Raw genomic sequence first — 289 nt, 5'->3', positions numbered from 1 at the left:
AGGCTTGACGGTGAGCTGGTTCTGGATCGGGGCCGGACGCTCTCCAGACACCAGAGGATCCCTTCCCTCCAGCTTAGTCCCGTGGTGTCTGGGAGGTCCACAGGGCGATGGTAATTGGCCCCATGCCAGAACAGCGAGTTGATGGTGGCATCATCCAATGCCGTCGCCGCGGCGAGCCTGCAGAACTCCCAGGCATACTCGACGAAGGGGAGATCCTTACGGGCTAGAGCAATGAAACGAGTGGCTATTTTCATGGCCGCGGGGAGAAACAAACGGGAAAAAAAAAAGC

Source organism: Sinocyclocheilus anshuiensis, unplaced genomic scaffold (assembly GCF_001515605.1).
Source record: "Sinocyclocheilus anshuiensis isolate Anshui unplaced genomic scaffold, SAMN03320099.WGS_v1.1 scaffold349, whole genome shotgun sequence".
NCBI classification, from domain to species: Eukaryota; Metazoa; Chordata; class Actinopteri; order Cypriniformes; family Cyprinidae; genus Sinocyclocheilus; species Sinocyclocheilus anshuiensis.
The sequence above is the reverse complement of the archived record's forward strand: the minus strand, read 5'-3'. Positions refer to the sequence as shown.